The following is a 22,929-nucleotide window of genomic DNA, read 5'->3' as shown; positions in this document are numbered from 1 at the left end:
CATATTCTCTGTTATCATAAGGTTTTCTGGCTGTTTCTATGATTTGCTTGGATTTCTTCTTACTAGGATTTCATTGCTTTAGTTCACACAGATAAGACTCTTGAGGCATGAGGGTACTTCTGTAAGCTTTACCTGGATTGCCTCTTTTCCCCACTTCTCTGCCTCCCTCAGATTATTTTGAATAGAGCAAAGTGTGGGTAAAGAGGAATTGAGGCTCTCTTGGAGAAATTTTGGCTATTTTATATCTTCTCTATGCATTGATTTGGTTTTTATTATGTGCTTTTAATAGAACAAGAAGAAAGCTTTATAATGGTTTGTTTACCTTCTGGTTTCATTACTGACCTCAACTGAAATGGAAACAGTGGTGTAGGTGGAGAAAGCTATCAGTTAGGATCTGTTCCTTGCCCTTTCTTTCTTCCCCCTTTCATGAGCAAATGTCAAGATAGCTCTAACTATTCCAGAATGTACATAAACTTTACAAGGAATCTCCTGCAACTGCATATTACCTAAACTCAAAAATTATAGTTGCAAAATATGAGTGGCAACTTTCTGGCCAAATACTGAAAAATGTTTCAGTGTAGAACAGAAAATGCTGCGTAAGTGAAGTAGTTTTCAAAACAATGTTTATTTGCCCTTAAAAAGTATTATTTTTTAGAGAAAGTGACAAGCAAGTTTATCACAGTTAGAGAAAGTGACAAACAAGATAAATTACTGCAAAATTACATTTGAAAAGTGAAATTAGTTAAAAGTTCCTTTCTTAGCAGCGAATCTTTTCCTGAAAGTGGCCCAGAGGCTCTCAGTTTTCAGTCTGTGTGACTTCCATGTGCAGCAAGACTTGCAGTATAAGCAATTTCATGCAGGTGAAGGGATAACTAAATACCAACTATGTACTGATTATTTTTTTTTTACCTTTTATAATGAAAAATTGGGTTTTCTGTTCGCAGTTCAACCTAGAAACAGCTGATCTGTGCTCCCTTCTACTCCTTCCTTCCTGCTGTTTGAGAAGTCACTTATGTTTGCAGAAGATAAATAGTGCAATAGATTTTAGAAAAGAATAAAATTAAAATGTGTTTGTTTCCTGAAGTTCAGGTTTAGTGTGTGCTATTGTTTGTGTTGTTTTTATAATAAACAGATTTGTTCTTTCTGGTTTCTGATTATGCTTGAAAAATTCAGGTTGTTTTCAGGTGTGTATGGTTAGAAGTCCAGAAAGTAGGGATTAAATAGATACAGATACCACCTTGTAGTTGAAGTTTTAGTCCATGCTCTCAGAAGAAAATTTGAAGTGCAATAATGATAGATCATCACTGATGTTTGCAGGTAATTCCTCCTAAATAAAACAAAAGAACTTGTTTTGGAAATAAGACATATTGAGCAGGTTGATATAAATTTGAAAGAAAATGTCATGCTAGAGATGCCAGTGCTTTCTAAGCGCTTTGTATAGAATACATTGCAGAAATACTAATAGAAATAGATGCTGTGTTGCTCTTGAATATAATACGAAGAATGCATGATATTTAAAGGTAAGTTCATATATTGTGTAGTGAGTCATTGAAGATGTGAGACTAAGTAAAAATATAAAATGCTTAGTATGATGCCAGGCACAGGAAAGTATCTCAAGTACAGCAAAGGACTCATCATTATTACATTAGTGACAAGTGAGCTTTGTTCCTTCATGTTCCCTTCATGCTGTGAACAGGTTTAACAGAGTATTTATTTCATCAATCCCATCAACACAAAATTTTGCCTTGCCTCTTCATAAAAATTCAATCCAGTCATCAAAATAATTAAGAAAATATCTGAGTACAAGGCAGGTAGAGCAAATTAGATTCTTTGAAGTAAGAATTGATTAGGGAGAGTTAGGAGTTCTACAAGTCCACACTGAAATTAAGTAGTACTGGAATTTATGGATTGGAGAGTGTGTTAATGGGTTTGAAATTAATACCCAACCAAATGAGGCAAATGTATATTCTTAGTTCGAAAGACTAAGTTATTTAGGTCTAAGAAACTTGGTTTGACAGGGCTATTTGTGCAAGTATATCTGTAGAGTTTTTGTTTTGATTTTGGTTCTCTTCCCCACTTATGAGGGAATTATCAACAAATAAAATTAAACTTGGCTGCTTCTGTTCTAGTTCTGTACCTCTAAAGAAATACTACCTTTGTCAGTAGAGAACAGTACAATTAAGGCAATATTGAGGTGTTTCAGATCATCTTTAGAAGTTTTGTACATTTTTATACAGTTTTGTGTATAAAAATCTGTTTTGTCAAGGTGACAGAAGGATTATCATGCTTCAGATCATTTTCTTTAAAAGTGACAGGATGGGCTAACTTCTTGCTTTTTCCTAAAAATTTTGGAAGACAACATACAGCTTGGTGAGGTTTGGGCTCTGAGTGGTTTTGTTTCTGTTCAGCCAGAGCTGAGTCCCTCCATGTACTTGAGTCTCTTTAGACAAAATAACCACTTCTTAACCTATTGATTAGACCATGTCTCACGAGGTAGCTAGGATGAGAAGATACTTCTTTCCCAGTTCTCTCATTCTGCACCAGGCAGTGAAATAGCAGGTGAAACTGGCTTTTGTACATCAGTAGATTCTACCTAGGCAATTTATTTTGACCGGGAAGTGACACTCTTGTTTTAGCCAACATCCTCCTGGAGAGAAAAGATAAAATAACTTAGTTAAGTATTTCACACCTTGGAAGTTGATATTACTGCAGCCAAATCTGTCATTGTCACTGCAACCAAATTTGTCACAGCAGTTAAATATTTTGGTTTCACCTGTAAACCATTAATTTTTTCACCTTCTACAGTACTCTAGTTCTCTGTTTAAGGCTTGGAGCATGGGACATGGAGTGGGTTCTTAGTAGGAGTTTTGGCATAGCTTTGGCTAAGATGTTATAATTTGTGTCCTTACATACTGACTTAAATATTATACTAGATAAAATTTGAGGTCACTACCGCCTCATAATCAGATTAGAGAGGCTGCTCTTTGAAAAATACTTCTAAAAAGTTGTGTTCTATAAGAATGGTGAAGATTTGAAGTAGAGAGTTTTGATTATGATGTTATCCTTAAGGAATACAGTAGTTCAGGAACAGCAAGAAGCAAATTCTGTGTAAACGTTGTTTGTATTTTGTTATTGCTAAACTGTTTGTATTAAAATGTTACATTTTCTCCTTGGAGAAAAGGATCCTACATTTTAATACAAATACTGTAGCAATTTCTTACATTTTCTCCAAGAAAGTCTTCCTAAAGATCTTTGGAGAAGGTGACTTATACAAGGGTGGGTTGGTTTCTAGGTCTCAGTTTTGCATGCCCAGTTTCTGAAGTTTTGTCTGTTCAGGATCTTCAAGAGGCTTCCCAAGAGTTGCCATTTTGAGGTGACTAAGAGGGTTGAGTGGCTGCTAGCATGCTTTGAACTTCATTTTCTCAGGGGGACTGTCCCTTAACAAAGGCAGTCTGGATTGAACTCCTCGAGAGACCTCGGTACTGTTGTCATTAGCTTCGATGGTCCTTTCTGTTTTTAACAACCTATCTTTAACTTGGGACAAAATCAATTAATGTGCCATGATACTAATGACCCTTCTTCCCCACACCCTGCCCCAGTATTTGTAAATGGAAGTTGAACTCAATGTTTGGGTATTAACTGAACATTACTACTGTAGGTGGTGGTGTTGCTGTCAGGATATTCTGCAAGTTTTGGATTTTTCTAGTGTCTCTCTTTTTTTCTGTAATGGTAGCTTTTCTTGGATTGTCAATTTTTTGGCATTTGTTGAATGGGCTTTGAGTCACTAATGCCTCCTAATTTTGCCATATGAAAGTTACCCTTTAGTGTTTCAATACACGTTAAACATTGTTAATTTTATGTTTTGTTTCAGCAATACTATTTTTCAAAAACTGGCTTTTCTATGTTGGTGCAAGGCCGGAGTTTTTCAAATTTTTTGTAAAGCCAATAAAATGTCATTAAGAAAGGGTAATTGCTCAGAACAGTGTTTTAAACAGGTAGTTGTCTAGCAGTTTATGAACTGTGTTTATTTTAAGTATCTGAAATTCCTTTCTTGTGTAACGGTTCCTGTTTTTCAGTGCACAGTTTTAGGACTGTACTGCTGGAGCATAATATACTGTCATTGTATTTTTGCTTTCTTTTTTAACCCTGTGATGATGACATTCTTTCAGTTGCAAGAGTTACAGTCCTGAGTGGCTGATGATGCTTTCTTAGAGTATATTGCTATTTATCATGAGCAGTATAGTATAGGAAGAAAATACAAGGAAGTTTCTAGTTTGAACTAGGACAGCTTTTTGTACAGGACAGAAGATAGCACAGTAAACTCCAGCAAGTTGCATAAGTGGAGTTTCTGTCTCTTGTGGATGCTTGACATTTCAAGAAGAGAGGTTTAACTCTTGTTAGATATTTAGAAAACTGTTCTGAAAGAGAGTAACTAGCCATATATCCCCTGAACCATGTCATAATAAAATGTAGAGGTTGAAACTTGGTGTTTTTCACTTGAAATTGCAAGGAGTTTAGTTGTGTATTTAGAATGTCTGTAGTCTGTGGAAGTATTCCTTGATCAGTACATGGTGGTGTCTTGTTAGCTGAAGGTAGTCATGAGAGTAAAAACTGTTCAAGGACAGTTGCTTTCTCGTCAAGTGAGTAATTTAACTAACATGTAAGTCCTGGGCTTTTTACTTTGAAATGCACTAGAAAGAGAATGAATGTTAGTGAGGTGTGTGTTTTCACCTACTGTCTTAATGTGGAAGCTGTTGCATTTTTAGTTTAGCCAATTTTACTTTGAAATCTACATTTTAAACTAGTGAAAACCTTTTAATGTGGCCAAGATGCAAATGTTTGCAAGTACACTTTACCATGGCCTGTGGGACTGTGTATATATTTTATGATTCAGACTGTGGTTTCACTTATGTTTTTCTTAATGTCTCTATAAGATGGAGTTGATCTCAGGTGCTTTCTTCTGTCTTTGTGCTGTTCCTTTACTTAGGCAGAAGTGTTTTGGTTTGGTTTATGTTTTTTCAGTGTGTTTTGTGTCATGGTGACATGGATCAAGGAATAACTCGTGAAACCTAGTGAGGTTTTGGTTTTCTGTGTTTTTGTTGTGGTTTGGTTTTTTTTTTTTTTTGGGGGGGGGGGTTTAAATTTGGGTGGGGGTTTTTCCCCCCTCTCCTAGGTAGGTCCATTTCTTAATCAGATGGATGACCCTGTAAAACCACAGTGAGGAGTTTCGGTCAAATTTGGTAAGAGAGAATAGGAACAAAAATAAGAGTCAGTGGCTGGACCATCTTCTCTCTTTTCCCTAAACGCTGAACGTAATGCATGAGGTCATGCCTGCAGGTATGTTAGCCTGAGGTGCTATGGATTTCCCAATCCTAATCCTAAACCATTAATTAAACGTTTTTTTACCTTATTTCTTCTAAGCTGTGTTTATGTTAAATCTTTGTCCAAGGAGAAGAGGGGTGTCCGCTTTATGTTCGGCTTACCCAGTTTCTTCTAGCCAGCTCTTAAATTACATTAGGTCTGGCTGATGAAGCTTTTCTGAAAGACAGGATGAAAGGAGAAAAACCATGTCCTGCCACCCAAAACTAAGAGGATAGCCAAGTTACCTATTAAATGTAAAAGAATTATAGAGCCCATGTGTAAAGCAGAGACCAAATTTATAATTATCAAAGAACCTAAAAGTCATGGCTCCAACAGCAAGTCCCTTCCCATCAGGTGACTTCTTCAGGGATTTGTTTTAGCTGATGTAGTTATGCATGTAAAAAAGTCCATGTAAAAACCTTACTGGACAAGCTTCTCCCTCTTCCTATCTTTTGCTGGTAGAAAGAAAAAAAAAAAAGCAATGTATGCTGCTTTCCTTCCTCAAATACATTTAAGTTGGCTGGAAAATGTTGCCTCTGTAGTATCTGTCACTCTTTAGCAGCTTTCATGAAATAGCCTAATGCTTAAAGCCTTGATAGGCCACAATTCAAGCTGTTAACACTTGATTGAAATCACTTCATGCTTGCATACTTGACTATGCATTGCAGGATACCTGTAAAGGTAGGAAAGGGACAAGTTAAGGTTTTTTCAAACTCCCTTTTTAGACCACTTACGAATGAAAATTGGTTTTGTAAATATGATCAAGAAGAAGATCTTTTGAAAGTGCAGAGCTCACAGGAGAAAAACATGTCTTAGTCTGCAAAAGTGAAATGCAAGACTTCACTTTGTTATTAAATAGAACTCAGAATTGCCAGCTTTAAGAAAGGGTGCAGTCTAGCACTGGAGTTTGTCTTTAAAAATATTAGCAAGGCTAGTGATTTATATTAAATGGCAATAAAAACAAGCTATTTCTTGATTGTAAGAGCTGCTTTAGTGTTTCTCTTTGCAGGTGAGAATGAAGCTCCTAAATTGTGGGTTTTGGAGATTTTGACTATATAATCTTTAAGCTAAATTGTCCTTTTGCTTCCCTTTACTCCCTCCTTCATGTGTTGGGTTTTTTCCTCTCTGGATTTCTTTCTCCATTAGAAGCTTTTTATAATCATTCTTGTTTGTCTTAAAAGAATAATTTGTTTAGACTTTAGTCATCATCTTTAGCTGATAGTAGAGGAGATGTCATTAGATGACTAAGTGGGTTTTTTCAGTGCTTGAGTACACTGTCACTCCAGTATTTCCCATTCCTCTCTGCCATTACCCACCTGTACTGTAGTCTACAGTATTTATTATTTTGTCTGCTTTGTGCAAGATCTTATGTAAACTCAATCAGTCCTAACTCTGAAAAGTTTATTCCTAAATTATAATGTAAAAAGGTGCAGCAGAACAAGAAAAAAGTGAATGAGAACAAAGATGTGAAGACGCAATTTCTTTCAGAGTCTAAATAGGTACATAATTACAGTATTTTGTAATTGGCAACTAAAGTGTTCAAAAATCATGATTAACATCTTCTGAAATCAAATGGCTTAGAAATGAATTGGAAAAGGCTTTAGAAGATAATACTGAAGTTTCAGAGTTACTTGCTTCTTGTAATGCTTTAGGGGTTTGAAGTTTTCAAACTGTCCTCTACAGCTAAAAATAAAAGCTTAAAACAATCCAAGGGGTAAAAAGCAAACAGAAGTAAAATTTGTTGTTTTGAATTAGAGAAATGGCAAGTTGAAAACCATTATATATTTAGGAATATGATTATTTTAAGAAGAGTTCTGAAGATAGTAGCAGCTGTTCATGTTACTATCAAGATGTTCAGCTTTTTCAAGTGATGAGCTGGTAGTGAAACATAAACCTGGTGATACTGAATGTGCTAGAATCAATCATTTTCCTGCTTTCAAATCCCAGACAGCAGCCAGAAACAGCACATGATGTGACTGGCTTCTCTGCTGATGACCTTTTTTGAGGACTAGTGAGATAATTAAAATGATGATACAGTAAAAATCACCCAAAGGGCATAGTTTTCAATCCTGGAATCACCATGAAGAGGAAATGTTATAAACATGGTGAAAAGTTAAGCCTAAATGGATGATGTCTGTCCACTACTACATCCAAAAGTAATTGTTAGTTCAATTTTGTAACACTCTGTAGTGTCTCAGGCTGTATTTTATCAGCAAAGACGATTTTGGGGCATTATTGTAACAGAAGAAATGGGACATTCATGAGGAGGTATTTTTTAAGAGTTCAGGCAAGTGTCACAAATGAAAATTTTAAACTAGGAAGATGGAAGCTCAGTGATGGAAATCTTTTCAATGCTGCTGTCGATTACCTGATGGAATATTTTTGTCAGTTTTTGGAGTTGGCATTGTTAGGACAATTTTAGGAAGATGAAAGTCTCAGTAAATCTGTGAATTGCATGTTCTATCACTGCAGTGATAGAATAGATCAGATACAGCAACAGATCCTGTCCAGCTTAGTTATCTATTAAATGTAAAAGAAGTACAGAGCCCATGTGTAAAGCAGAGACAAAATTTGTAATCATCAAAGAACTTAAAAGTCATGGCCCAAACAGCAAGTATTAAGTCATCCCTGGTGTGCTGGAGTTTTGTGTTGATGCTGATAAAAATCTTTCCTTAAAATGTGTCTGTTTTGGCAGTTATAGTAGATATGGAGAACTTTCTATTCAAGTAAATGCCCTGGTGCTTTAAAGGCACTGAACTGCTTCCATGCTTTTAGACACTGGTGTCAGCTATGCATTCAGACTAAATACTTGTTGTAGTTAGCTCCTCAATTTGTCCAGCTTGCCACCACATGCAGTTGGGGCAAGATTTATAAAACTTAAGGTAAAAGGAATTGCAGAAGAGATAGATATGTGTTAATATTTGAAATTCTTCATGCCACCTGTTAAAATGCTTGCCACATTTGTTGTACTCTAATTATACTCTTTTGATGGCTGGAGCTTCCACACTTGCTAGAAGTGATGGTTACAGAAGCATGTGGAAGGGACTCTTCTTGAAATTATGCTTTAGACTGCATACATGGCACAGAGGGGGTGTGAAGAAGAGCTCTTTTTTCACCCATCCTACCTGCTCATTCAATTTAGAAGCTCACTATGATGTTTCAAATTAAAATGTAGCATGAAAGTACTATAGCACAGAAGTAAAAGCTTTTTTGTTTTGCTTTAAACTGTCCCTGAACAATCTTGATCTGAATAGTATTAGATGTGATGGCTATCTCCCTGTTCTGTTTTCTTAAATCAGGTAACTTTAAAAATCAGAACTTTTTTCTGGTTAAGAACATGAACATCCGTTCTAGGAAATCTAGGTTGTAATTTAAAAAAAAATTAACTGTAAGCTTAGGAGTCCTTGCCAGTGCTGTACTTGCCCTTCCTCAGAAAGTACACAGATTTTTTTTTTTTTTTCCCCCTCCCCGGGGACATCTGACATGGTTAAAGCAATGATTACTTAGGTTGTAAGTGATTCTGGTTGTAAATGACTCTGGAGAGCTTGAAACAGCTGATGAAAATAGTTGTGAAAGGTTTCCTGTTTTTATAAACTTTTTTTGGATAGTTGTACATTGTTAGCAATTTATTTGCTGACTGAATTAAAAACTATAGTTTTATTATCAGATTAATTAATTTAGGTGGGCAGTGTCTGTAATGCTATGTACTGAGGTCATGCTGACAGAGGAAAGACTTCCATATATTTCTTAGGGTGACCACTACTTAAAGAATTGCCCTTTATTGGGTAAGGTAGTGTGTACTGGATAGATGTTCACCTAAATGGCAAAATCTCTAGGAAATTATTTTTCCTTGGCATGCTCTCTAAAAACCAGAGCTTACCTTGATCAGGTGGAATACAAATGTGAGTAGGAGAACATAACAGGATAATACATTTGGAGTTCTTTATTTTCATGTTCTTCAGTTACATGCTGTTGGTGATACTTGAACTTCTCAGTGTTAAACTAGCTTAAGCCTTTGTGTTTAACTTAGTGTTAAAACGTCTTTTTCAAAAGAGGTTCAGGGATAGTGAAGCTTTTTTTTTATGCTTGTCATTATTCTTGGTCTTGCAACACAATTGGTGCATGTTTGTAGGGGGCGAGTTTGGGCAGTAATAGTTTGTGGATGCAATGGAGCTACAGTCTGGGACCAGAAGTCTAAAAATGGGTTATTATCTTCAGAAAGCCCCAAAACAGTGTGGGTGGAGTGGTGGGAAGGAATTTACTATACTGCCTTCACAGCTCTAGAAGAGGAGCCTTCTCAAAAGTAGCAAGGCTATGTGAAATGGAAGGTGAAAACTACAGTGATGTGACCTTCAGAAAGCTTCCTTAATTTTCTTCCGAACTGTGGAGGTATTTGGAAAACACTTGCACAGCAGATAGAGCAGGCTGTAATAACCACAGCTATTCTTAGCCTCCTTTCCACCTTAGGTTTTGGACGAGCTTATCGGAGCCTTGTCCCAGCCCTCCTCCGCGTGACCTGGGTGCATCGTTCCACGTTCACCCTGTGCCCAGCTCCAGTGGCGCTCGCCCCGTTCTGTGCTCGTGTAAATCAACCTGCGCGACCGGCGGCACCTCAGGCTTCGTGTATGTCGTATTATGAGAACGTGATTAAACAAAACCAGAGCTGCTGTAAATACAGAGTCGTGCCGGCTATCAGCATGCGGGCTTGGGTAGAACCGGAGGAAATCACGGCTGTGAGTGGTCCTGCCCGGTTTGCATCTGCTGGGCGGTGCTGGGGCTGGCTCCTCACTTTACAGCCCGCAGTCGTGGGCGACGGGACGGCGATTCCCTGGCCGGGACAGCCTCCCCGTTCTTGTCCTGGTGTGCCCGCGGAGCGGGGCCGCGACCCCAGTGCCGCAGGGGTTAAGGGCGGCGCGGCCGCGGCGCTATGCAAAGCGGTGAAGTACAAAGGAAGTGCATTGCGAAGTGCTGAGCTCAATGGGCTGGCTCCCGGCCAAGGCCTCGCCTGCCCCGGCGCAGCTGAGGCTGGTGCGCGCTCGCTGGCGGCGCGGGCCCGCGGCGCTGTTGAGGAACGCCGCCGGTGACGTCAGCGGCCGGCGGTTCAGCCGGGGGACAGGCGGGCGGGCCCGGCCGCGCCCCGCCCCGCCCCGCCCCGCCCGCCCGCGCTGCGGCGGGAAGCGCGGCGCGCGCTTTCGCGGGAAACGGGCGCGCGCTCACGCGCCCCTGCGGCCCCGCTGGGTCTGGCGCGCAGCGCTGCTGCGGAGCCCGCGAAGCGCCCAGCCCGCCGTTGGCTCTGCTGTCCGCCGCGTGAGAGGAGTGCTACCGCGCTAAAGCACGGTCAGTGGTGCCATCACAGCCCCTTGTTCCATGAATCATGGGACAGCTTATGTAGGAAGGTATCTTGAGGGTGTCAAGGTGTTAAGCATTTTCGCTAAAAGCCAATAAAATTACCCAGGTTTTGTGTTTGATTGGGTGATGAATCTTCTGGGTGATACTCTCTGCAGCTCTATAATCAGATTTCAGGGTGGATCTGTGCTTTTTGATTATTATGAAACAAATGCAAAAAAAGAAAAAAAAAAATCATACCTGGACAATATCCAGGCTTGTGCAAGAGTGACAAAAAGCATTTTTCATTGTCAGCCTTACCAGCTGTATAAGTAAGCAGAACATTACTTAAATGTTTTCTCTTATTAAAAGGATTTTGGGAGACTTGCTGGTTGCAGAACCTGGGCTGACTGGATACTTGCTTAGCAGCTCCAGGCAGCTTTTTTTGAAGCTGCTCTCGGGTTTTTTTTTTTTTTTTTTTTTTTTTGTTTTGTTTTTTGTTGGTTTTTTTTTTTTCAGTATTTTGTGGTCTTCCTTTCTCTCCTGTAACAAGTCTTGCTGCTTGTAGTCTTCAATGTTAAATCTCCAGAGCTTCTGGGACAGTGCTTCTCATCACATGTCTCTGGTCAGTGTACACTTGTCACAGTGGTATAATGCTTCTATAAAAATTAGAGTTATAGGGTGCAGGACTATTTTCAGAGTTTAAGTAGAAGTACATGATGGAATTTTTTAACTAATAGTTCAGTGAAGGAAAGGTGAGGTCAGAAAAATTATAAGAGAAATTTTCTCTTTCCTCTCCCATTCTTCCTGTCCAGTTAATGATATTGTAGATACTGGTGACATTGATATAGGTGTGTTCCTGATAGAGCAACTTGTTCTTGCAAGGCAGGTCTAGTTCATGAAATTCACTGCCAAATGGTATTGGGGTCAAGTCTTAATCAGAACCAAAAGACATCATAAGTAGCAGCATGGAAAAACATCTTTTAAAATTTGATATATCATCTATGATTGGTGTTTTAGGGGCCAGAAGTAGTAAATTTATTTTGTATTATTGTGGTGCTGCATGACTCTGTATGAGTCACTCTGCTTTTTGTGTGTTGCTTTCTCCACTGTCTTGTCTGTTGCAGATTGTTATTAAATTTTATGACTGCTACTGGACAGTGCATACCATAGTGGTGCCTCAAGTTCTGTCTCGGCAGTAGGGACACAATGTGACTATGAGGAAGTCTCTGGGTTGCCTCTGTGAATCAGACTAGTTTGTACCTCTAATTCCACTGAGTGTGATATGGGATTTCCTCTTGAGCTATAAAATGCCTAAGTCTAGTTAAATGCAGCATAAACCGTATAAAATAGGAGTTTGGATATTTCAATCTTGATATATATTGCAAGCTGTTTAATTGAAATGGCCTACACTGTGCTCAAGACTCATTGTGGTTCTGCATTTCTGAAAAAAAAAAATAAAAAAGGCACCAGATAAAGCTTAACAAACTACTTCTGAAACTCACTGTCAGAGGTTTAATTTGATATATGGAGATGGATTTTGTTAGACTGCCTATTTTTTTATTAAATCTATGAATTAACATGGGGGAGGCAGTATTGTTGTGTAGTTGGTTTTTTTGGTGTTATGGTATATAAGTTCCTCATATTTGATGTTTGACTTCTCTTCAGAACCAGTTTTTATTTGCAGTACGCATGTTCCCTGAAGTATCTTGTCATCGTGACTCATAATGCGAGAAACTTAGCAGTAGTTCTGAGAGAGAGGCCCTTTTCCTGTTAAGAAGGGATGTGAGCCCTGTGCTGCATCCACTGAGAAATCCTGTGCATTTACTGTAATTTTTTAAAAAAACCCAAATAACCAAATAACCCCCCACACACAAACAGGAAATAAACAAAACCTCCACAAACACCAAACCAAAAAAACCACCAACCCACAAATAAACCAACAAAACCAACCAGCTAAACCGCAGAACTACAGAGTGGTGTTGCAGTGCTGGTGCCTGAGCGGCACACTTTTCCTTTTCTGCTTGACTGGCTGATGATCCTGTCGTGTTTAGGTTTTTTCCATCCATACTGGAGCAGTATTCCCAGTTCAGTTCAATGTCAGTTTAAGTGTGCAGGAAGAAAGCAGCAAAAGACTTGAAAAAAATCTCAAATCATATAGTAGTACTCCCTTTACAATTACAGGTATTGTCACTCTGATAATGGGACAACAGTATTAATCAAAAGAGATCAAATATCCAGTAAGTGCCTTGTATGTACTGATTTCTCAGGATCCATATTTCCCTGACAGTGTATTAAGTGCCATGTTGGATTTTTTTTCCTGTGTCAGTTATTTTGGCAAAGGGGTGAATTTGTGTCCTTAAATCCTAATACCTAACAAAATTTGGAACTCCTCATGTTCTTGCCTCACTTCTTTTCTAGAGGCATTAAACAGAATGTAACTTCACATACAGCTTCTACAGAAACTACTTTTGCAAGGGCTGTGTTTAAGACACCACATCTTGTTCCCCTGCTTTTCCCCACTATATCAGTTTTTTGGGACATCGCATCTAGTGAACTCCTGAACCCAGAGAGCTGACAGTGGAATACTGTCACAGCTAGCAGATAAATTAGGAATAATAAATTAGGTAGCTATTTGATTAGGTAAGAAAATAACACACAATGTAAACCATTTCCTGAGTATTACGAGTAGCCAAAAGTGATTTTTCTTACCTGCAGCAAAGGCATTTCTAATGATTCTGAAAGGAATCCTTTGCAGAAGATGAGTGTAAAAGTTTTCTGAATGTCTCCTATCCATTGTCCCTCCCCCTTCTTTTCATGTGCCGTACTACAAAACTGGCTCTTGTTCTGCAACTGTTTTTTAGTTTGCATGAAGTAGAGATGAAAATGCCTGTCTACCTTTAAAATATCTGAATTTTTTGGGTGGTTAGTTGGTGATGTTTCTTCCTCTGTCCTTTCTGGTTTGGTGAATCAGGAGTATGAAAATCACTCTTGATGATTACCTTGATGGGATTTGAATATGGTAGTGATGACAAATAACTTTTCTTTCTCATCCTATTTGCTGTGTATCATTTCCTTTTCTACTTCTCCTTCTCCAGCTTTCTCTTCAGGTCTGTCTGCTCAACATCCCATATTGTGCTTATATCAGAATATGAGCCATTGTGTAGGACAGAATTATTGGTGCCCTTTGCCAGAATATTCTGGGGGCTTGAAGGAATCTCAATTGAGCAGCAAGGAGAAACAATGTTAATGTCTCTGGAAACTATACAAAATGCAGCATGTGATTCAGAGAGCTCTGTTACTCAGTGTAGGCTTAATGCAAGTAACTGGTTTGATTATCATAAATTATGTTAATTTTTCTCTCATTATTTGAGTAACAGTAAAATAACTATCCCCAGGTACCTGTGGTTAAATGTGTAGAAGGAGCGTTTTCTCAAATATTTGTTGAAATCAGTGCCCATAGAAAATTTGTTAACTTCAAACTCTTTTATCATTTTTATCCAAACCTTGTTGTGAATCTTGTCTTTTTAGTTTGAATTTTGATTTTATGTTCCACTCTTATACTTTATTCTGTATAATATAAACTGCACTTTATTACCTTTAGTTTGTAAATGGCATGGGTAATTGTGCTGGGTGTATCTTTTGTGTGCCTACCAAAGCAAGACACAGGCTGGTGTGGTTTGGATGTGGCTGGCCTGTGCTAGCAGGAGGCATGAGGCAGAAAAAACTGGATCCTGTTCTGTTAAAAAGAATTTGGTTATACCAAGAAATAAAATCTTGTTCTAGCCTTGAAGCATATCACAGATCTGTTTGGTGGTAGCTGGCAAATTCTTGTAACATGTTGTGGTACATGTGTCACAAAGGTACTATAATAGTACATAGAGATACAGCAGCATCTGCATTTTTCTAGTGCTTTGAGATTTGTTGTATCTCTAGGAGCAGACTGGAAGAGTACGGATGGGATTTCAACTGGCTTCATGACATTTTGAAAACTTTCTCTTGAGGCTATGCTCTTTGAAGTGACAGTTGCTTCAGAGATCCTTATAATTGATATTGTTATAAAGCTAACAAATAAAAAATAGTAAGAAAAATATGTGCAGGTTGTGATATAGTTACTCCTGTCTGGGTGGAATTACATAGTGTTTTTAATAAGAATCTATTAAAAACCTATTAGCTGCAATTTGAGTAATGTAGAAGTACAGTATCTGGGTGTCTATGTTGATAATGGCACAAAAATGATTCCTCTCTGTTCAGAAATAACTTCTGTGGGTAACTATGTGATAATATTCTAGTTTCCCTACACTGATGTTTCAACAAATAACACAAAAAACAATCACAGAAGTAAAGTGACAAAGCACTTACAAGCAGCTTTATGCAGGGTGAGTTTTCTTTTTTGCATGCTGCTTTTTCCTGTTTTGCAAAAAGCAGTGGTACATACTCTTCACACTTCCACACAGGTGGGAACATGAAGAAAATTTGCCTTCACCTGCTTGTGTAAGGATCTGTTGTCTGAATTTTTTTGTTGCCTTGTGTTTAATATTACCAATTTGTATTTTTTAATGTTAACTAGTGCCTAGCAGCTTTTACTCCTACAGTGTGTGCTTTTACTCCTACTCTGTCACTGAGTGTTTACTGTCTGGTTGTTATGTGAAGCAGCGTTGTTAAATATACCATGGAGTATCTGGGTTTCTCTGAGTCTTACACTGGCTGGAAGTTAATTGTTACATTTGGTAATAGATATTTGAGCTGTTCCTGAGTCTGAAAAGGTTTAACAGGTGGTTCTTTTTTGGCAATAAATTCTGAATCCTGAATGTTGGCTTGTTCTCCTTAAATAAAAATTACTCATTGAAGGAAGCATTAAAACCCAATTCCCAGTGAATTCTAGGTGATATTTTTTGGCAGTCAGGGAAGTATCCCAGAGAGATTGCCAATGTAAACACTGTGTGTGTGCTACCACGGGCTTCTTCTGTTTCCTCTTGTCTTTGGTACAACTACGTTGGCACTGGCTTCATCAGCTGCTGTTGTTCAAGCTTCTGGAGTTGAACTGCTGCTGCCAATTGTTTGGGAATTACTGTCTAAAATTAGTCTCTTTAGCCAGCAAGACCTCCGTGTGGCAGGGAACATTATATGCAGGTTGTTGTCCTGCTTCCACTCTCTGGAAAGGGGATATGAATGCAAGACAGTCAGACAGGTTTTGGACAGCTGGAGAAAGCAAATGATGAGGTAGGACCTTTTCTCAAACTGTTGTCCAATGGGCATAATTTGAGTTCAGCATGATATTTTTGTGAATATTTGTGGCTTTGTGAATGGCTTTTTAGCTTGTAAGGTTTTTATAGAAATGCAGTTTATAGTTTATTCAATGCTAGTTGTGAAGAGTTGGTGGAAGCCACAGATGTTTTCAGAGGTGGAAAGCCTCTGAAAGATCCCAGGTTTGGCACCTTTCAGAGGTTTAGAGAACTTGGTCCCAAATACTTCCAGTTACCTAGTTTAAAAGCACATAGGATTTGCTTATTCCTTTTAAAACCCCCAACACTTATATATATATATATGTAATTGTATTTGTGTTATGAGTTATGATGTAGTTTATTAAAATCAGGGCTAGCAAGATGAGCAGTACTGTCAGTGCAAAGCATGCTCTAAAGCTGTCTCTGCTGGTGGGGATTTCACATTGTGAATATTGGAGTTTGTGGACAGGACGGAGAAAGTTGTATATCATATGCCAAGAATTATTTAGTAATTAAAAATTTGTTTTATTAGACTGCTTTTGTACTATCTGCTTAATTTCTTAGGTGTAATTAAGACATAGTCACCTTGTACTGATAAGGATGTAAAGTTAATGCCTAATTTGCGTGAGGAGAAGGCTGTTTTTCCTTTGAAGGTCTGGCCATATATTTCCCATTTCCCCTTTACTTGTACCCCATATTAAAGAAAAAGGAGAAGCAAATAGCCAGTTTTAAAATTCATGTTCTCAAATGTTAATTTGATGCTTTGAAGCATAAATGACCTTTTTAACCTACCCAAACAAAGAAACTATAGAAATAAGCTGCTTTATTCTAATACAACAGGCTGCTTCTCAGGGAGAATTTCTAAACAATTCTGCCTCCCTCTTCTTAACTACATTAAATTAAACTTTATCCTTTGCCAAATTTGAATTTAAATGTGTGTATATGTTGTTGGAGAGATAAGAGGGGAATCTAGACAATGTGTCCAAATTTGCCTATGGATTTCACCTCCTGAAACCCAGGGCAAGTGGATAATGCTTTTAGTTACAGCTACTCAGCTGGTATTACTTAGCACTGCAAAAGAAGTTAGGTGTGTATCGGAAGCTAAGGGAAGGCTTAAAAGGGGGTTTTGTCTTGTTTCAGAACTAAGTAGTGAGGAAGAAAGAGGGGGAGAAGAGAAATAAAACAACCATAAATTCTTGAAATCTGTCATTTAACTGTTTGGATGGCTATATACACCTTGGAGGTCAGATTTTAAAATTTAAATATAAAGGTTTCTTAACTTCATTGAGATTGGAACTGTGATTAAGTGTGTACTGTACAAACAGGAAAAACACTTGGTGCATCAATGACTGTCATTACCAGTTTTACCAGACAAAAGAAATACAGAAAAGGACAAGGTGGAAGATGTAAGGCAATATAAAAATAGTAAATGTATTTATACAAGGAAATGTTTTCATTTCTACCTCTATCCAAAAAGAAAATAAATGGAATTTGATACTTGAATAACAGTCTTCTCTGCCATCTGTGTTTGTAACAATTGAAAGTAATCTCCTGGAAGAGTGACATGTTTCTGAAGCAAGCACCACATTACAAGCTTTTTGTGTAGGACATAAACAGAGCTAGAGTAATAGTCTGGTGTTACACTTCTTATAGCTTGTCTCTTTTTGTTTATCCATATTTTTTGCCTTTTCTAATAGTGATCTGCAACCCCCCACCCCCCCCCCCCCAAAAAAAAAAAAAAAAGGTGTATCTAATTATTTGATTTCTTCTGACTTCAGAAATTGAAATATGTCCTTTAGTCACTATTTTCTCCTATTACTTACCTGTTTGGAGATTTACTTGGCACCTCTGCTGTATAATTTGTATTGATCTTGTTTACAGCTCAAGCCTGCTGTAAGAGTCATAGACAGATGTGAGAATGCAGCACCTGTCATTTTCAAATACTCAGCAGGTGAGCAGTATCTTAACATCTCAGGATCACATTGGTACTGTTCAATAATATTTGGTTGCTTGAATCTTTCATTTAGTTATTTGGATACTGAAGTGAATAAGTACGTGAATGGAGCGTTAGGTGATGTTTTCAGCATGGCAGAACTTGGAAAAACACCTTATTGTGATTAGAATATCATTGGCTTTTATCCAGCCAAAGCTTATCTACTCTCTGAGGCCACAGCCTTTATTTAAAGATTGAATTCTGCTATACACTTGTAAGATACCCACAAAGTAAACTGCTGAAAATGCTTCTTCACCTCTTCAGCCTTGAGTGTGTTTCGTGCTACCTTGTCAGCTCAGTCACAAAGAACCTTGGATTTGTGGCTTCCAGGCCTGATTAATATAATGTACTGTAATTAAAAAATAAAAACCCACAGGCTCTTTTCTAATTTAAATATTCCCACTGCTCCCAGGACTTCTCCAGCTTTCATTGAGCATTGTTTCAGATTAGTCATAATTTAAATATTTGTTTTGTTTACTATGGCCTGGACACTACAAAGAGTCCCTGGAATAAATCCATGCCTTCAGTGTGATTTTGGAGTCTCATGACAAAGCTCTGTGATTAGCTATGTACCCTAAGAATGACCAAAGGTACTACTATGACATAATTTTCATGTTGTATTTCTGTAGCACTGGTACTTATCCAAAATGAGATTGCAGATAATACAATATATATTTTTTCTTACTTGCTCTTCACATGTTCTTCAGTTACTGTTACTTCTGGACTTTGAGAGTGCCAGTGGCAAATGAGTTGGTGAAGAACATTAAAGCACTGAAATGGAAAATACAGCAAAACACAAAGCTACCTATATTTAATTTTTCCAAGTACAATGGTAACTGGCTTGATAAAATAGTTTTAGACTTTCCCGGATTTTGATATGAATTACCAAATGGCATTATTTATTTTTTTTTACTACAGCTGCTGTAGAAATGTGCCCACAGCTATTGCTCTGGTAAACAAAGCCTAGTAGCCAGATGGCAGTAATGTTTAAAAAGTTGAGTGATATGGTTTGGGAAGCATCGAACTGGAATATGCTTTGTTTTGCTAGGTACCTTAGATTTAGTACACCATGAAAGACTTTTAAATGTGTTATCACTGCAGTGGCTTGAAAGAACACATAGACTATTATGTGGAATACAAATAATGCTTACTAACTTGCAGTTGATTCATTCTGATAGGTGATCCAAACTGCTGTTAGACTGTATTAACTTGTACATAAACAAATGTGCTTGTGCTCTAAATGAGTATAACTATTCCAAACCTAGTTATGCATATTTTAAACAACTGTTAAATACTATATTTCAAATAATTTCTGGTTTTGTGAAGACATAAATTCTTCAATATCCTTTCCTCACCCTTACTCTGTTGTATTTTCCTGTTTGAAAGGTAGAGACTTGGTACATTTGGCTAGCTGCTGTATGACTGGAGAACTGCTCTTGAGGAAAGATGATAGGCAGGGCATAGATGCTTCAGGTAGCTTGCTGTTCTTTTTGTATTTTTAATCTGCTGGGTAACTGTTTACCATGATGCATTAAAGCAGTCAGCTTGGTGGTTTTGTCTAGTTTCTGAAAAGTAAGCTATAGACTGGAAGGTTCTTAGCATCAACTTAGACACAGTCAGACTTACTGGGAGATAATGAATTGGATTCAGTTTTTGGTGACCTATGTATGGAAAAATACAGTCCTTGAGTTATTAAGTAGCAAATCAGCTTTTCTAAGACATGAAGTAAGTATCATGAAAAAATGGTGGCAGGCTTCTTTCTGTCTTTTAAAAAAGTAGAATACGTCATCCTGCAAGGCTGCCTGTCTCTTTCCCCTCCGTTCCTCTCCTTTTTATGTGGGAAAAGTTGGCATTGTGGAACAGTCACAGCAAACAAGCTGCACACCTTCTGCTCCCATTCTGTCTAGACTGCCTGCTCCTCATGCACTGTACTTCTTTGGGGCTTACATTACTCACAGGTTGTGCTGTTCTCTCCTCCATGAGTGGCAGTGTAGATTCTTTTTTTCTTAGCTAGTTCGTCTTCTGCTGTGCTAGACATCCTTCATCTGTGGTGGGTCAGTCTGCCCTGCGAAGAATTTCCATACAGACTTCTGCTTGTCAGCGTGCACCAAATAGTTTTTTGGCGGCTGTAGCCTAATGCCTCTGCGGGCCTAGGGGCACAGGCATTCCTTCAGTATAGCTGTCAGCCTGGCTGTGGCTTAGCCCACTCTGTGGTCGGGCCTTCTCACCATCATTTCTCAATGGGATGCTGTACAATCCATGATAGAGGAAGAAATATATCCCTCTGCCCACCCCACTCTCTGCAGATGATTTTTGTGGATAATGAGAAATAATACTTTCTTGCTGCAAACATTATGAAACTGCCTCTGGTGTGTTAGAAGCTTTTTCCCTGCTCTTTGAAGTGGTAGTGACTAGTGGTGTGCAGCATCCAAATGTTGGAATGAGAGGCTTCCTTCCAGAAAAGCCTTTCGAGCACTGAGGCAAAGAGAGCAAAACAAACTTCATAATGTCATTGAAGGCACAGGTATTTAGTGATATTGCAGTAAGTTTCTTCTTTACCCTTAAAATATGGTAAGAATGAAAGATGTTTCAAGAAAAATGTTTTTTTACTGGAGAACTCCAGTCAGGAGCTCTGAATTCAAACTAGTGTTCTCTCTTTATTAGGCTTTTTTACTTGCTTGAAGTAATTACACTAGGGAAAGAAATGGGTTAAGTAGTTTGTTTTCAAGTCAGTGTACTGCTGATTTCAATATGATCTTTGAAAGAATAACTATAATTGGTATAGTATAGTGGTATTTGTTTCAGCCTGGTCAGATTTTAGACAATTTTAAAAGTATTAATTCCTTTATTTAATTAACCACTAGTTTATTACAGCAATAGATCCTGTGAATGCAAGTTACTTCCTATGGACAAGTTACTTTTTTTTGTTCAGCATACTTCCAGAAATTTAAAAGGTGGCTTCTTTAGTTGTCTTGTTTTTCATGGTGTAGAAGGTTTTTAATTTGCAGTGGCCTCTCAAAACAAAATATTCAGATGGCGACATGCTTACTCTTAAAAAGAAAATTATTTTTCTATCCAGTTTTATCACTGGTGGGGATATTTTAAATCATAGCAAATTTCCCATGCAAAAATATAACATCCATTTTATGCTTTATGAATTTTGTGTAGATGAATTAAAATATATATATTAGTCTGTTTTAGAAGAGTCTTGGTTCTGCTTCATTATTTTGGTACTCAAATTGTTTCTCCTCATGGTGATTGCATGGGGGTTGTCTTTGTTAAATATGCCTGTGATAGAAGAAATAAATTTTGTTGTTTTTTTTTTTTCCTGAATCTGGCATAACTTGAGAAGTTCCTCTGCTCACTCTCATATGCTTTTTAAATGTCAAGCTGTGATGGCCCTTCCTCACTGATAGGAGAATCATTGCCTCATGTTGTGAGGTATTGATGGGTTATTTGAATAGCTTACTGCTTTAAAAAGAGAAACTTTGTATATTCCAGTAGCAGCACAAAATTTTAAAATATTCTTATTACTTTGTATAATGTTTGAAGTAATCCCAAAATGTAGAAGATTAACTGAGAATTTTTCCATTGTTCTGTTTGCATACAAACCGTGCGTGTGTGCATATGTGTGTAAGGAGAAGATGTTGGTCTTTACTCCTGGAGTTCCTTCCAGCTACAGTCTTCTCTGCTATTCTTATTCTCATCAGCAATGTATTGCAGGCAGCAACCTGCATTAGCCTCCTGATACCTTTATGCTCTCAAGCATTGGGGTGATGCTTAGTTCTGCAAAAATCTCCGGGCAGAGTTTGAGTTGCACATCAGAGTAGCCTTTGTGTGTATTGGGTGAGTAGAAAGGCCCAGTCTGTTGGAGTCCTTTTTGTCCTTAGGAATGAAAGTTGTTTACTTTCATAAGGGGAGTTAGGAAAGTCTTAGGCACCCTTTCATATCAAAATAGGCTAATTGACTATTAAATGCTCATAGTAGAAAAGAGAAGACTAGAATGAGGTTCTGTTTGGCCAGTAAGGACTGTCTCTGCTATTCCTTACTCATCTATAGATTTGTAGCTTGTAACAAGGAGAATAGACTGGTTAAAATTTTGCTCCTAAAAGTATCCTGTGGGTACACTTAAGAGTTGTTACAGCTCCCAGATTTTTCTATCATCAAAGTGGTAGAAAAATTCTGGAGCAAATGTCTACCTGCATAACTAAATGCCTACTTGAGCTTGCTTTAGCTCAAAATAATGGAATCTCCTTTGCTTTGAATTTATGTTCACCTTCTAACAGAGAGCAGGTTATCGCTTCCTCAAAATCAGATTTAAAGTAGTAGTTCCCAGAGGGCATCACTTCAGTTATGTGGAGTATATTAATTTCCTATACTTTGATTGCTTTTGAGGTATGCAATTCAAGGTGAAATCTGAACTGGCAACCATAGCTGCTAGTGCTACAGCCTTCTATACTAGATGGACAATCATTTTGCTACCTCAAATAACTGTGTTCATAATCACTTTTCCCTGAATTAGGTATAGGGGAGGATTGATGAATTTGGCTTAAGATGAGCATACTGAAGTTTTTCCTGTGGGACCTGAAATGCCTGACCTGTTGGTCCCACACCAACATGACTCTTAAACCCTCTAGTTTAAAACTTTGTTGGTTTTTTTTCTCCCTCTGAGGTAGTTTGCTCTGTGAACAAAATTATTAGTAATTGCATGTGATGAAACTTAATGTTACTTCTTTGAGTGTCTTTCTGTAGAAAGAACAAAATCTATTGCAAAAGCCACTGCTCTTGAGTATTCAAATTCCAAGTGGAGTAGTGTGAGTACATAGCACAAGAGTAGTGTGGAGTACATGTCTGACCAGTTGTCAAGATATGATTCCCTTTCCAGTTCCCTTCATATTGGAACAATGTAAAACTATAGCCTGGAGTGAAACCCAGGAAATAAACTAAGTTATATTAATAGTGCAGGCAGAAGCTTGTCTCAATCCAAATTTTGGGGGTTTTTGGTCTACAGTAGTGCACCAGCTT

At 38.0% G+C, this 22,929-nt stretch overlaps 1 protein-coding gene across 1 annotated transcript in view; it reads left to right on the top strand.

Annotated features, from left to right (window-relative positions):
* Positions 1-22,929, top strand: part of ZSWIM6 (zinc finger SWIM-type containing 6) — a 106,987-nt gene that overhangs the window by 21,569 nt on the left and 62,489 nt on the right. The gene's annotated exons all lie outside the window — the stretch shown is intronic.

The sequence above is a fragment of the Lonchura striata genome, chromosome Z, assembly GCF_046129695.1.
Source record: "Lonchura striata isolate bLonStr1 chromosome Z, bLonStr1.mat, whole genome shotgun sequence".
In the NCBI taxonomy this organism is placed as follows: Eukaryota; Metazoa; Chordata; class Aves; order Passeriformes; family Estrildidae; genus Lonchura; species Lonchura striata.
Note: the sequence above shows the minus strand (reverse complement) of the source record. Positions and strands in the feature narration are given on the sequence as shown.